This window comes from Tasmannia lanceolata, unplaced genomic scaffold (genome assembly GCF_043159265.1).
Source record: "Tasmannia lanceolata isolate RefF3 unplaced genomic scaffold, GAP_Taslan_0.1 ptg000012l, whole genome shotgun sequence".
NCBI lineage: Eukaryota > Viridiplantae > Streptophyta > Magnoliopsida > Canellales > Winteraceae > Tasmannia > Tasmannia lanceolata.
The window spans coordinates 40665353-40680578 of NW_027518689.1; the positions used below are offsets into that span (position 1 = coordinate 40665353).

The following is a 15226-nucleotide window of genomic DNA, read 5'->3' on the forward strand; positions in this document are numbered from 1 at the left end:
TAGTTCAAATAAAGAGTCTCAAGTACATGAATCATGGCGGTATTACCCTAAAGCGAGTATTCCCTTCCATGTATCACAATGCTACTGATTCGCTTTATTGAACATTTTATTTAGTATAATCCTTTATGAATAGGCTAACCAATGCCCATTCTGGTCCAACTTTATTTTGTCCCTATGGACAAATTTTATCTTTCATGGGAACTTTATGTATACACTGTACTTGAAAGATAAAAATAACAATAGCAAGAATCATCAAACCATAGTTGCAACTCAAATGAAAATAATGGTGTCACTGTATCACAATCAAGCACTAAATGATCTAACTATACCAATGCGCTCCACATGACCCTCATACAATCTGGGTGGAAGCCCCTTAGTCATGGGATCTGCAATCATCATATCAGTGCAAATGTGCTCTATCACACTAGACGATTCTTAATCTTCTCTCGAACAGTAAGATACTTGCCAATGTGTTTGTTACCACTACCACTCTTATTGTTCTTTGAGAAGAAAACCGCGGCTTGATTATCACAGTAAACCACCAACGGCTTAGTGATGGAATCAACAACCCTAAGCCCTGTGATAAACTTCCGCAACCATAATGCCTGTGAAGTGGCCTCATAGCACGCCACGAACTCTGCCTCCACAGTGGAAGAAGCGGTCAGACTCTGCTTCGCGCTCCTCCATGAAATGGCACCTTCTGCAAGTAGAAAGACATATCCTGAAGTAGACTTCCTAGTATCAAGGCACCCAGCAAAGTCTGAATCCGAATATCCAATCACCTCCAAATGATTAGATCGCCTGTAAGTTATCATGTAATCCTTCGTCCGTTGAAGGTATCGTAGAACCTTCTTTGTCGCCTTCCAGTGCTCCATCCCTGGATCACTCTGATATCTGCCTAACATCCCAACTGCAAATCTGATGTCTAGTCTAGTGCCTGCGCATACATCAGACTGCCGACTGCACATGCATATGGAATTTTCCTCATCTCATCTCTTTCTAATTCATTCCTCGGACATTGTTCCTCTTGGAACTTATCACCCTTCAGTATAGGGGCTACACTAGACGAGCAGTTTTGCATCCGAAATTTCTCTAGAATTTTGTTGATGTAGGCCTTCTGAGATAGTCCCAAAAGTCCTTGAGACCTATCCCTGTGAATCTCTATGCCTATAACATAACAGGCTTCACCCATATCCTTCATATCAAAATTCTTAGTGAGAAACTGCTTTACCTCATGTCGTAACCCTAGATCACTACTAGCTAGCAAAATGTCGTCTACGTAAGGACGAGAAATATAAATTTGTTCTCACCGACCTTAAGGTATATACATTGATCTATGACGTTCTCTATGAATCCAAACGAGGATATCACGTCATGGAATTTAATATACCATTGGTGGGATGCCTGTTTTAGCCCATACACAGACTTCTTTAATTTGCATACAAGGTGCTTTCCTTTATCCGATGTGAACCCTTCAGCCTGATCCATATAAACTTCCTCGTCAAGATCCCAATTGAGGAAGGCCAGTTCACATCCATTTGGTGTAGCTCTAAATCAAAATGAGCCACCAATGCCATGATTACTCTTAATGAGTCCTTCTTAGAAACTGGAGAGAAGGTCTCATGGTAATCCACGCCTTTACGTTGAGAAAATCCTTAGCCACAAGTCTTGCCTTATACCGTTAGATATTACCAGATGAGTCTCTTTTAACCTTATAAACCCATTTGCATCCAACGGGTTTGAATCCTTCTGGTAATTCAACGAGATCCCAGACTTGATTGTTGGCCATGGAATCCATCTCATCCTTCATGGCGTCATACCAAGACGTGGCATTTTCTCCACTCATGGCTTGTGAAAACGAGATTGGGTCACCATTGGTATTAGCTTCACGGTCAATCTCTTGCAAGTACACTTCATAATCATGTGGAATAGTCGATCTTCTTACTCTTGAGGATCTCCTTAAAGTCACCTCTTTGTCTACTGGAAGTGGACTTAAGGCAACGGGTTCAGTGACAATTGGTTCCTCATGGGGCGGCACCGTATTGGTTGGTTGCTCCACCGTGATATCCTGTGGGATGTCAAGGGGTGCAACCATCTCTAGTGCAGGTGTAAAATTCTGAAGCCGCATCTCCTCGAGTTCGACACTTCGAGGTTGCTCGCTCCCACCGATGTCACTATCCTCAAGAAATCTGTCATTCCTAGCCTCAACTATTTTCTCCTAGTGGGAAGGACAATAGAATCTATATCGCTTGGACCTATCAGCATATCCTATGAAGAACCCACTAATAGTCTTTAGGTCCAACTTATTCTCATGTGGATTGTACACCCTTACCTCGGCTGAACAACCCCATATGTGTACATGGCCTAAACTGGGTTTCCAACCATTCCAAAGCTCAAAAGGAGTCTTTGGAACTACCTTACTGGGAACCTTGTTAAGTATGTATACAACGGTCTTAAGGGCTTCACTCCACATAGAAATTGGGAGAGTGAAGTTGCTGAGCATACTCCTTACCATATCCATTAGCGTACGATTCCTTCTTTCAGCCACGCCATTTTGTTGTGGCGTTCCCGGCATGGAGTATTGGGCAATGATATCCTCCTCCTTAAGGAAGTTCGCAAATGGACCAGGTTTTTGTCATGTTCCCGTATACCTACCATAATACTCACCTCCTCTATCTGACCTCACAATTTTAATTTTCATTTCCTTCTGCTTCTCTACCTCTGCCTTATAAGATTTGAAAGCATCTAGTGCCTCACTTTTCTCAAATAGAAGATAGAGATACATGTATCGTGAATGGTCATCGATAAAAGAGATAAAGTATCTTTGAACATCCAAACATGGAGTAGGAAAAGGTCCGCATATATCTGTATGTATGATCTCTAAGGTCTCAGTACTCCTTCTGACACCTTTCTTGGTTTTGTTGGTCTGCTTTCCCTTTATGCAGTCCACACAATCACCAAAGTTAGTGAAATCCAGTGTCTTTAAGATACCGTCATTCACTAACCTTTTGATTCTCTCTATGGAGATATGTCCTAATCTCCTATGCCAGAGGATAAATGAGTCCTTATCCATACTACGTCTTTTAGTGCCTCTTTTATCATGTAGGGCCATTAGTTTGTAATCAGAAGGAGATTTAAGGTGTAATTTATACAAACCATCAACAAGATTACCATAGCCAACAACTGAACGGTGTTTAGATAACTCAAATGTAGAGTCAAAGAAATTAAACGAGAAACCACAAGTTGTAAGTTAGGAAACAGAAATTAAGTTCCTAGAAAAATGATGGAATGTAAAAGACTCTCTCAAGGTGCAAACTAAAACCAGACTGAAGTACAAGTGTATATGACCCAACTGCTTCCACACGTGAGCTCATCCGGTTTCCTGAATAGATGAACTGCTCACCTTCAGTTGGGGTTCTGTGGTTGGTTAAGCCCTGCATGGTATTGGCAACATGGATTGAGGAACCAGAGTCAATCCACCATGAATCATGAAAGACATCAACAGTATGAGATTCATAACAAACACATGAATAGAGATTACCTTTCTTTTCAAGCCACTTTGCATATTTGGGGCAGTCTTTCTTGATGTCTCCTTTCTTCCTACAGAAGAAGCAAGGGCGTTGTTCCTTATCGCGAGTAAACCGAGCTGACGATTTCTTATGCTTCTTCTTGTGAACACCCGGACCCTTCTTTCCTCGCTTATTTCCATGAGTAGCTAGATGGGCACTTTCTAACTTCTTCTGCTTCAGCCTCCCTTCCTCTTGAACACACATGGTCAACAATTCATTTATGGACCAATTTGCCTTATGTGTGTTATAAGAGATCTTAAATGGCCCATACTGACTTGGAAGGGAACTGAGTATGAAAGGCATGAAGAAAGACTCAGAAATCTCAATCTTCAGTGAGTTGAGTTGAGCGGCTATATCTCTCATCTCCATGATGTGTTCACGGATCCCTCTCTCCAGTGTGTTTTAAAGAAGATAACCTGCCCATTAGGGTGCCAGCCAGAGCCTTATCGGAACTTACATACTGTTCTTCAACAGAACTCAAAAATTCCGTGGCCTTATCGCACTTGGGGATGGATCCTCTAATGCTCTTACTTATGTGGCTCTGCATGAGTAGAAGACTCAATCAGTTGGATTTCTCCCACCTCTCATACAGATCCTTTTCCTCTGGCTTATTGGTTTCCGTGGGTTTAGAAGGTTCTTTCACACGGAAAGCCAGATCAAGGTCCATCTACCCTAATGTAAGCAAGACCTTATCTTTCCGGTTCGAGATATTTTCCCCATTAAGAAAGGGAATAAGAGTAGCTTCATTACTTAACATAGCAGAACGTGCAACTGTAAAATATAAAAACATGCCATTTTAATAAAATGCGTGCTAGATTCCATTTAAATATATTAGGTCATCAACCCACGTTAAGGACACTTGCTGCAAATAAAATGCGTCATTGCAACCCTCTGTGGGCAAAGGTTGCAACAAACTAGTATTTTGCCAGAATCCTTATTTATGGGGTCAACCAGTTGTAAAACCAATCCCAGAGATATTCCTATATCTGTGGGCATCTAGAAATATCCCCAAAACTGATCTCCCACTGATCACCTCAACCGATCAATCAGTGAACCATGATTGCTTCCCTGTAGGGCCGAGCAATCACGTTTCACTGCCTGATCGCATTGCCCTTTGTCACTTAATTCAATGCAAATCGATCAACTCCATGTGGTGTAATGCACTTTTCCGTTGCACTTTGCCACATGTAGACACCCCATTTTGACCTACCCCCAATTTCCCCCAAATTCGAATTTGTCCCAGAGGTCGAGTAAATTCCCGAGATCGAATAAAAATCCGATTCCCAAATATCCCGAAACTCGAGTCTTAAAGTCAACCTCAGAATCTCCCGGAAGCCAAGTTTCAAATTCCGAAATCCGCAATGAATCAAACCCAAATGCGAAGGAACCCCAAAATTTTATTGGCTCGCGGTGTTCCCTAATTGATGCAAATTTTCCCAGGGTGGCTAACCTCTCCGAGAGTGTCCCTACAAATTTTACAAGAATTGGACAAGAAATGGAAGAAAGGACGAACAGGTTAGTGCAACTATCAAAGCGTGGTAGTGTTGATGCTGTCTCCCTTTATTGCAGAAGAGGGGGGTGAACTAGCATAACAAAGGTGCCCATTGATAGGAAGAAAAGGCAAGTAGAGCCTAAGGGTAGGAGGACGTAAAATCACCTTGTCCTAGGGGTATTTTAATAAAATGAGTGTTGCTTCCTTTACAAGCCACAAGCATAGCCATTGGATCAAGGAGATGAGGTGTAGGGTCTAGATTAGTTAGAACACTCAAGGTTTTTAGGGTTTCTAAAATGGAATGTTTGTGGAGAAAGTGGACCAAGGGTTGAGATCAATCAAGGAAAGGAAGATGCCACATAGATGGTTAGGATTAGAGTTAGGGATTTAACCCTAAGTATAAAACAAAGAGAGTCTTGCTTGAGAGAAGGAGGGAGCTCATCCATTTTCAAAAAAAAAAAGGGAAAAAAAAACAGAGAGAGGGAGCCCAGCCGTCCACCTTCTTCTTCTCCAACCCTCCACCACCTTCAACCCCCCTTCTCATCCACCAAGCCACCACCACCAAAACCGATTCTAACCAAACTCACCATCCCTCGCAAAACCCATTCCAAAAAGAAAAAAAAGGGGGGCAGCCAACACCATCTTCTCCGGCAAGCCTACCCCCCCTCCTTCTTCTTCTTCCCCTCTTCTCAACACCTAAAAAAAACCGAAAACCACCACACGTCCCAAACCCAAAACCCATTTTTGAAAAACCCACCTCCTCCTCCATCTTCTCTGGCAAACCGCCCCGCTGCCACCACCATCAAACCCCAGCCACCCATCATCATCTCGAAAATCTACCCCAACCCCCATTAAAACCGCCCATCACCCCCACCATCTCTACCATTTTGTATTCTTTCTGCAAATCCAAAACCCATTTCAAAAAAAAAAAAAAAAACACTCCCTCATCTTCTGCCATTAAAACCTACCACAAACTCCACCAAACCCCTCCCCGCCGGCCACCACCTCCCCCTTCTTCTTTTTCTGCATCTCCAACCTCCACCAAACTCACCACCACCGTCGGCCGCCACCCCCATTCTCTCCTCCACTACCGTCGGCCACCACCCCCATTTTCTCCTCCACCACCGTCGGCCCCCACCCCCCATTTTCTCCTCCACCACCATCGGCCACGATCCCCATCTCCGACCACCTCCATCGTCTTCAACCCCATTGAACCCTCTGTCAAAACCCCCATTAAAAAAAAAAAACCATTTCTCCTCCACCATTGCAGCCGCCCTCGCCGGCCTAAACCCATCTCCGAAGAACCACTTCCACCATCCGACTCTCCCTCCCTGCAACTCCACCAGACCCTAAAAATCTAAAATTTTCTTAGAGAGAGAGAGAGAGAGAGAGAGAGAGAGGGGGAGAGAGAAGAGGGGCTCGTCGTTTTTTTTATATAAAAAAATAAAATAAAAATATAATAATAAAGAAAAAAAAGAGCATTTTCCGAAGGGGAGCTCGAGCTCCGCTTTCCGGACACTCTCCGATCAACCCCGTTTCATCCACCTTGGCCCCATCTCCCCATTTCGTTGTCCGCCATCTGCTCTTCGCTTAGGTAACTCAAATATCTCATCCATTTATTTATTTTTATGTTTATTTATTTATTTATTTTGTCTTTCTAATGTTGCATTGCATGTGTGATTGTTCGAAGTTGATTCTTGTTTTGTTTAGCTTGGTTGTTTTGGTGAACTGTAATTGGATCCTAACAATGCCATTGGGTCATATTGGGAGCTTGCAAATGGGATTGTGATCGGTTTAATGCTGTTTCATTTATTGTTTCAAATTTTGTGAAGCCTGATTCATTATCTCCTTGTGTGAGTTCACTTCCCTCATCATTGGTGTCGATACTCATTCCAAGCCCTCATTTGGTCTCCGTCTTAGGATTTATCTAACTCCCTTCTAACCCTCCGACCATAATAATGGATAGATCTCAATCTCTTAGGATGCTTGGTGAATTAGTAACTTGAACTCATTGAACTCCATTTGGTACATGGAATACCCTTACTGATCCGAGTTCCTGTGTGCTTACCTCACCTTTGGTTGTTATGGAACTTCAATCCTTGTATCAAAAAAAAAAAGAAAAAAGATCAGGAATGAATTTTGTTCCTTGACTCATTTATTGAACCTCAATTGTGGACAAAGAGAAGAGTCCGACCTTGTGGTTAAAATCCCATTCTGAGTTTCGAGCTCGTAGGCTATGATGAGGCTACTCGGAGCCCACACTAATCTTCCTCTTTCCTTCCCTTTCGAGGGTCCTCTTAGTTTTAGGATTTTCCTTAAATCTTAGGGTTTCTTATAGGTTTTTGAGAGGTTGTCCATCGATTTTAGAGGTCGTCTCGGCGGGTCCCGGCTATGACGGAACGCATCTTGAGCCAGCCCCTTTCCTTCCTGCCTTAGAATTTTCGCCGGTTAACGGATTTCTTCTTCTTTAGAGTCAGTCCTAGAGAGTTTAGGAGTCAGTCCTACCATCCTAGGGTTTAGGAGTCTGTCCTACCCCTGTAGGGTTTAGGATTCTGTCCTATCCCTTCATAAAGTTTGGGGTTCCGTCCTCCCATCTTTCGGAGTCAGTTTTCAGCATAGGAGTCAGTCCTTCAGTTTGTCAGGAGTTTATCTAATCATCATAGGGGTTAGGATTCTGTCCATCCCCTCATCAAGTCATGTGATTTTGTCCGTTCCTGCAAGGTATAGGATGCTGTCCAACCCTTGCAGAGTCGTGATCCTGTTCATCCCCCCCGCAAAGCATAGGATGCTGTCCAACCTTTGCGGGATATCAGGAGTCTGTCCTCCCCTTGTGATGATAGGATTCTGTCCTCTTGTGTCAAAAACATAAAAAAACATCTGAAAAATCAAAAATCTCAAAAATCTCGAGTCATTAGAGTGTAGTTAGGAAAATCTGGTCCAAACTACGGATGGCTTGATCCCTAGCTGAGGGGTACGTAGGCAGCTCAAGCGTGCTGCTGGCATCCTGAGTCCAGTCACCCTTTCACCATCTTTTTACACCCTTTTTTTACACCATTTTTTTAAATCACCATTTTACAAATATTTCTCACCTTTTCGTCCACCCAAGTTCAGTCAAACCTTTTTAATAAATATTTTCAAACATTTCAAAACAAAAGCAAAATTGGGCAAGGATGGTGATTGCCAGGTCACTCGGAGCCCTCTTTTCATTCCATTTCCGGTTTTCATCGTGATTTTTCAGTTTTCATCGGTTTTCTGACGTTTTATTGGGTTTTGGGACGGGCGATGACGTAGCGTGGCCCCTTTACAGGGATTACCCTCGCTGAGCCCAACGATAGGTCATGACGATCGCGAGACTTTTCCGATCTTCAGCAGATTAGGATCGCCGGGCTTGATTCATTTTGAATCGTCCTCTGAGCCTATCGTGTGTTCCATCTTCTTTCCCCTGGCATTTTTTTTGGTTCTCACATGCCGTTGATTTTTCGATTTCTTTCTTTTCTTACCCCTTTTAGCTTGCTGTGTGCTTATCTTAGATTTCTCATGCATTCTAGTTTGTTTGTTCTTCTAGCGTGCGATCGATTGTCATTTTCTTAGTCTTATCTCTTGCATAGGCTTGCATGCTAGTGTGTTTACTTTACTGCTTTGATCGCTTAGCTATAGCGTTTATTCATTCGTCTTAGCTTGATTATCTGTCTAAACTTAGATATTTGCTTTCCTTATCTCATTATATCTGTCATTATCTGCTTAGCTGTAGCTATGCATGCGATTGTTTATTGCTTTCTTAGATGTGATGAGTTAGGATTAGATGCGATGAGTTAGGATTTGGATGTTCTTTTTCTTTGCCCATCCCCGGGTCATGCATGCTTAGATAGACGTTTTCTCGGGGATGATTGTTCCCATTTCATATGATTTTTGCCCAAAACTCTTCAAAGTTAATAATAAATGGCATAAGAGACCAGGTGCTTGCACTTGGACGAATTGGGGGCGCCTAACCCCTTCCCCATTCGTCATCAGGCACGGACCTTTTGTATCTCTGGTTATCTGTTGCGACAGAGCACAGCATGGGATCCAGGGCCTACTTCCTTGGATGGCGACTCTTTCTTTGTTCAAGGTGCGTCTCGAATCCGGGCTGGTCCCCGAATCGAGAGGTACCTCACTTTACATCGCCGCTCATGCTGTGAGGGGCACTCTTTCGAGAGTTCCTTGGCGGAGCTCTCCTTCACGTGGATGATCCTGAGACTCGCGCAGGGGCCCGTCCCCCCGCCTCTCTCGGATAGGGGTCCACAGATTGGCGACTCTGCTGGGGACTTTTTGAAACATTGCCTAACTTTGTAAAAATGCCATTTTAATTAATTTTGAAGAAATTTGGGTCAAAACCAAGCTAAATGGGAACTTTATCGTTAGAATCTAGGGGCACCAGATAGGTGCGTAATTAAAACGAGGGATTCACACACTGCACATCATGCATCGTCATATTCTTTATTTCTTTCATTGTTTTCATTATTATTGGCTCCACGGGATAGATTCGATGCGTGCCCAACTGGGATGTCATTACACCCTGATGGTACTGTTGAATCTATTTCCAAGCTATGCGCCGGTGCTGCAGCCGTAGACATTGGGCGTACTTTTGTCTACAGCAGCCGATGGGCAATGAAGCATACTATGTATAACATTGGGCGTACTTTTGTTATACATGTTAAGTATGTGTCATACGCATAGTACCCGATAGATTGAGTCCGGAGCCCTACTTTGTTTTATATATTATGTATATACTTATTGGCTTATTGAAACCCAACTAGGAAGTACCCGTGTTTATATAAGTATATTGCATTCATATAGGGATGAACATGTGTTGCTTACACATGTGAAGCTTAGAGTTAGGAGCTTTGTCCCCTTTGTAGACTAGGGTAGTTCATTTTACATGGCTACAGCACGGTCCTAGTACACTCACCAGTCTGTCTTGAGTCGAGACTTCCTTGACTCCGCTAGATTAAGATTAGGGCTGGTGCCCCTGGTTAGGATATATGTATGTGTATATTTATATACTGATTACATAGGGTTCTCCTCTTAGTTAGAGTCCCTTATTCTTTTCAATCAGTTATACCTATTCATTATTCAGATCTGGATCTGATCAGTGGTCTTTTGCTTGCCATTACCTTGGCCCTGTTTTGTCCTTGATCTGTTGATTAGGGGATTTGACCCGTTGTCATGTGTTCTCACCTATGGTCAGTCCTTCATTTGCTCACCTTTCTTTGGTAGCCATATTTCGTTTACCGATTATGAGTTGTTTTTACCACCCCTATTCATATACCTTGGGTTGAGTTGTGGGAATCCTTTCTAGCGTCGTCATGCTGCCAGATTTTACCCAGAATATTTCGAGCATGGCCGCTACTCTTCAGAGTTAGTTAAACCATGGGTTTACCTTACCTTGACTTTCTTGTCCAGCCGTTATGCTGTCAAATTTTTCACAGAACATGTTAAGCATGACCGCTATTCTTTAGAGTTAGTTAAACCATGAGTTTACCTTATCTTTCTTGTCTAGCCGTTATGCTGTTGAATTTTTCGCAGCATATTTTGAGCATGACGGCTATTCTTTAGAGTCAATTTTCCTTGTCTCGATTCCCAGGTATAGCCTTGATTTAGCTTAGAACCCATTTTTAGTGAGAACTTCTGGTTTGATCAGTTGTATTTACATCCTTTTAGTCTCACTAGGTTAGTGGCATGTACGTGTCGCTCTTGTGGTCATAATTTATTCGTTACCCTCTGATTGTTTATCCAGTCTTTCGTTGTGTCATAGATTCAATTTGTATATCTATTATCCATTAGGATATATGTTTGTTTGTATACCTGTTTCACCTCGAGATCTAGTCGATATCCCTATGGCCATGGTCTACAATTCTGATCCTCTTGATCGTAAAGTTGTTGGTTCCAGCACCAGATTTAGATCCGGTTTATGACCTACTTCTGTCATCTTATGGCCGTGGTCTATTTTTCTGATCTATTGTTTACCCCTCATCTTTGATGAAAAATTCATTGTCTCAGACGGTATCCTTTTCATAAAACTGATTGCCGAGTTAGCCTTGTCATTTGTCTGCGCACAGTTATTCCTATTCTTTCCTGATCTTTGTCCTATTTGAATGATAGGTCTGATCATGGCGAATAATTTGTTATATAAATGGATAGCGGAGACTGTTAAATCTTTTCCGTTAAGATGCGAAGAAAGGAGTGTGGTTGAGCATTTTATCGGTTCATTTACTCATCTAAACAGTCGCGGTATAGATTGGAAGTTTCTTCAAGCAGCTGCTGGATTTTGAGACCCTGTTTTCCATGTCTTTTGATTTGGGTCTTTTGAACTTTGTCCTATATTCGAAGATTGGTGTGCCTTGTTAGGACTTCCTCCTGGGGGACTTTGGATCCGACCTTCGAGCGTAGACTCCCCTCATGATCTTTTTTGCAGATTATTCAAAAATAAGATTGTGAAAACCCTGCATTGCTTAGCAGAGAAAAATGTGCAATTTCAGACCCTCATTGAGTTGTTTTCCAAAAATGTCGATCCAACTGACTCCCGTTTTCAAGAATGTCGACGTAATGCCCTAGTCTTTGCTGTCTTTGCACGCCATGTCCTTCACAGAGACTCTAGTGCCGCCCCTTTCACTTTGTTGACGATAGTAGATCAGATAAATGAGGGGAGAAATCCTGTCCCTACAATGCTAGCCGAAACCTTTTATGGCTTAGACCTTATTGCTAGTAAAAAGGTGCAGGATAATTTTTTCGGATGTGCTAAGCTGTTATATGTGTGGCTATGTGAGAAACTCACTATCATTCAGCCACAAAACAGCATTGAGTACACCCTCAAGGGTTTTCATTCTTGGAAGACAAAGATTAAGCAACCCCAGCTTAATGAGTGGCACCATTGGCTACAGAATGTAGGGGAAGACCAATTTCATTGGGTGAGTCAATCCTGTCCAAAAATTATCACCAGCACCTACCCATACTCATTTGTCTATCTTATGGGTTTAGAAAAATCATCTTTCTATGCACCTTTGTGTTTCCCTTGCCAGATTAATGCAAGCTCTTGTGCTCCTAAGGTTATCACACCACCTAACTGTGAAGACCTTACTCCTGATCTCATTGCATCCATAGTAGCTGCTTGGAGAGACAAAATCACGGAGAGGAGATCTGCTTTCGTGTCTAAACTTCGGAAGGAAGGAATGTCCGGAGGGCCTGCAAGCCGAAAAGCTCGGATTGGTGAACCATGAATATTTTCGGCATGAGATTATCATTTCTTTACTGTCTTCACTTGTTTTACTTGGACATAATCAAAGTCAAAGATTGTAATCCCGGTCTCATTATAGATGAAAATATAGAGAAAAGAGTTTTACTTGATACATGTTATAAGCAGTTGGCGATTCAAAGTTTCATCAATTTTTACGTTGCCAATCGTCGTCATTGTAACCTGTCTCGATATAATCAATGCAAAGTGTGTTTCTTTTCTTTCTCTCTAGTTGTGGAAGCTACCTGATTTCAATTATCAAATGTGCAATCTAACTTATTAACTTCCATTCAGGAGTCTTAGCGGGACATCATCGCTCCTAAGAAAGTCAATTCAAAATCGGCCTGGTCCCGTCAGTTTTCAGATTCCAGGCTGAATAGACTTTCTTTTTCCCCAGAATCCTTCACCTCTCATGCGCCGCTTCTCCTTGGTCATCCAGAAATTCTTTCATCCTCTCCACTGGCATCTGAATCAATGGAAGGGACCGGAAACAACAGTCCTGATACGAATGAAATGATGAAGGCTATTCTCCTTCAGTTGAGTGCCATGAAGGATGATATAGCCCTCCTGAAAAATGATCGTCTTTCTACCTCTAAAGACCCGGCCAATCAGCAATCCCCAGTTATACCTTCCGTTCCTCTTGTTTCTCCCAGGCCAGCTGTATTGCCTGAAATCGAAGACTTTGATGAGTGCCAATACGCAGCAGAGAACTGTCTTCCTAACCTAGGAAATCCTGATAAAGCACAGGAATTGGCTGACCAAATTGAGAAGCTGACCCGGGATATGGAAACCATGAAGTGCCAAGGTCCCAAAAATTTGGATATGTCTGAATTCATGATAGCTCCAGGGGTCGTACTTCCGCCCAAGTTCAAAATGCCAGACTTTGACAAATACGACGGAATGGGGTGCCCTCGTAGCCATCTCAAGTCAGTCATTCCTCTGTTGCAGCAGCACGGTTTATCCTCAGAGCAGATTGCTTTAGTGTTCCCTAGGACTTTGACTGGGACAGCCAAGAAGTGGTTTTTGCATCTGAAGCCAGAAGAAAGCAGGACCCTTGAAGGTGTGGCTAACAAATTCGTCCAGCAATTCTCCATGGAAGAGGGGATTGACGTGACAAAAAGGGATCTGAAATCGCTGAAGCAGGGACCCAATCAGACCTTTACTTCCTTTATTCGGCGATGGAGGAGAAAGGCAGCCCAAATGACCCACAAGTTACCAGATGACGATCTTATCAAGATTGCTGTCAAGAATCTTTCCCCCTTTTACTTTCCTCATATGTCAATCCAGTACTTCAATGACTTCGATCATCTGATCAAGACCGGGACTAGAATCGAAGACATATTGGCTAAAGGCGGCCTGAGAGCTAGGACCTCCACTTCAGATGTCAGAGAGGGAAAAAGGACTATGGCACCCCCGAAGGAAGTTAACAATGTGAATACTGCTCGTCCAGTTAGGAGAGAAGGTCCCGGAGGAGTTCGTCCGGAAAGAAATGAGCCCAGACAATTCACTCCTCTACCCTATTCCCTATCTGTGGCTCTCAAAAAACTGTTGAGTGACAAGAAGATCACTCTACTAGAACCCCGGGAAGCCCCAAATCCTCTCCCAAAATATTGGAGAAAGGATCAGTACTGCGAATATCACCAGAGTGTTGGGCATTTGACTGACAGATGTATGGCACTAAGACATAGGATCCAGGATAAGATCGAGGCAAAAGAAATTGCGGTGGAAGCTCTCCCTAATGTCACTAGGAATCCATTGCCAACGCATACTATGCCTCCTCCAAATGTCTATGCTATTCTCACTGAAGAGGTTGTGCTGGATCATTCCCGTATATGTGCCGTTATTTCTGATGAGCCGTATATCTTGAGATGGGAATCCGATGATGAGGAAGTTGAATGCAAAAAGCCTTATGTATTGTCCTCTGCGCAAGAAGTTGGGGAATCCTCTGAAGGTCCTTATGTCATTAGATTCGAGGGGGAGGAAGAGAAAAGCGAAGTCCCATATGTCCTTAAGCTTGAGGATGAGGACTTGCTGCTGTTGAACGAGCCCTATGATGAGGTTCGCCATGTTACCCGTGGTAGAACCCGTGGTGGACGTGTCTTTAAGCCTCCCGAGCTGAGAGCAGAGAATCCCGCCGAGATCGCCAGAGCAGTTGAAAGCAGGAATCAGAGGTTGAGTCCTGAGGAGGATGAGGACATTCTGTTGAAACAGCTTAGGAAGACTCAAGCTAATGTTTCTATCTGGGGTTTGTTGATGTCATCGCCTAAGCACCGTCAGGTTATACTTCGGGAATTGAATACAGCACAGGTGTCTGTGAATATAACCCCTGATGAGCTGGTTGGGCTCGTATCTATGGCCAGATCAGCTATGACCGTGTCCTTTTCGGATGAAGATTTGACTCCGAAGGGTAAGAATCATACAAAATCTCTCAGAATTACCGTCGTGTGCAATAAGAAGAAAGTACCAGAGGTTTTGGTTGACAACGGGTCAGCTCTGAATGTGTGTCCTTTGAGCACCGCTACTGTCTTGGGGTTTGGGCCGAATGACTATATTCCGTCGGAGCAGGGGATACTGGCTTACGATGGGACCAGAAGGGATGTCATTGGAACTTTGGTCACCGAAATTAAGATTGGAGGTGAAATGTTTGACATAGAATTCCAAGTTCTGGATATCAAGACCTCCTTCTTTCTCCTTCTCGGCCGACCTTGGCTTCACAAAGTCGGAGTGGTTCCTTCTACTGTCCATCAGAAGCTCAAGTTCATCAAGAATAACAGAATTATCACAGTTAGAGGGGACCCAGAACCAGAGGTTGGATAGATATCCGAAGAGCAGATTGGTTCAAGCACCATAGATGTCAGTCTGACTGGGTTTTCGCTTGAAGTTTTGACCATTACT

General features: G+C 43.1%; 1 pseudogene; it reads right to left on the minus strand.

The window, feature by feature from the left end:
- Nucleotides 1–419: 419 nt before the first annotated feature.
- On the minus strand, nt 420–875 carry LOC143888809 (secreted RxLR effector protein 161 pseudogene; annotated as a pseudogene).
- Between the last annotated feature and the right edge of the window lie 14351 nt (nt 876–15226).